The following is a 1015-nucleotide window of genomic DNA, read 5'->3' on the forward strand; positions in this document are numbered from 1 at the left end:
GGTGCTTGTTGAGTAAGGCCGGCTTTCGAGCCCAAGCCCAAAGTATAGGTTGGGTGCTTGAGCGCATGTTTCTCATATCGATCAAGGCTTTCCTTGAGTTTTCAATAAGGGGCGCGTTAGCACTCCTTATTGAAAACGGCCTAGCTAACGCGCGCCCTTACGTTTTCTTCGCTTGCTCTGCAGTAGGAGCCTCATACAGAGCTGCGCCCCTTTAATATGATGAGAAGAAGGCCAGACCCAACCCCACCCTCTTTTCTTTTCCGCACCAATCCTTATTTACTACTATATCTTTTTTTGGGGTGTATAGCTCAGTTGGTAGAGCATTGGGCTTTTAACCTAATGGTCGCAGGTTCAAGTCCTGCTATACCCAAACCTACCTTACACTATACTATTAGTAAGGATGCGTAGTAGCGTTCAAAGATCACTCTTTGGCCTTTAGACTCGCTTCAGCGACTTCGCCCTTTAAGTGACAAGGGGGGTTGAGGTAAGGAGTAGTATAAGAATGGCTCGGTCATCAATAGGCCTCTCCTTATTCATTCTATAGGGCGGGGCTGCGGACCAACAATTCAGCAAAAGGGCTTAAAAGCTCCTTTATCAAACCTTCCCCTTTCTCTAATAATAGGGTAAGCATCAAAACCCAGCAAACCCAACCTATACGAAGAGCTCTTTTCAGCCCCTACTCCTAACAAGTGAAAGTTGCTGGCACCCATCATACCTTGCTTCGGGGCCCTGTCAATCGGCTTGCCAATCAACTGACCCGCTTTCCTGAGTCAACAGAGGAACTACCCCTATTCCGACTTTGAACAGGCTTCTTTCTTTCTTTCGTACCTGTTTGTTTTCCCTCCGGGAGAGGAAAGGTCTCCTTTTGTCATAGGCGGCGGCGGGTGCCTCCTAGAGGTGATTTTTTTTTAATCGGGATCCTCTCCCCATGTCCTTGAAACTATCATCTGCGCCTCTGGTCTTGAAAGCAATCTCCTCTGGAAAGCCATCACTCAGGCACAGGAAGAGGTTTGGA

At 47.9% G+C, this 1015-nt stretch overlaps 1 non-coding gene across 1 annotated transcript; it reads left to right on the forward strand.

Moving 5' to 3' along the window:
* The first annotated feature begins 297 nt into the window (after window positions 1-297).
* On the forward strand, window positions 298-370 carry TRNAK-UUU (transfer RNA lysine (anticodon UUU)). The gene has a single exon. It is a non-coding gene; the product is annotated as a tRNA-Lys (tRNA).
* The last annotated feature ends 645 nt before the right edge of the window (window positions 371-1015 follow it).

The sequence above is a fragment of the Corylus avellana genome, unplaced genomic scaffold, assembly GCF_965113065.1.
Source record: "Corylus avellana unplaced genomic scaffold, dhCorAvel1.hap1.2 HAP1_SCAFFOLD_32, whole genome shotgun sequence".
NCBI classification, from domain to species: Eukaryota; Viridiplantae; Streptophyta; class Magnoliopsida; order Fagales; family Betulaceae; genus Corylus; species Corylus avellana.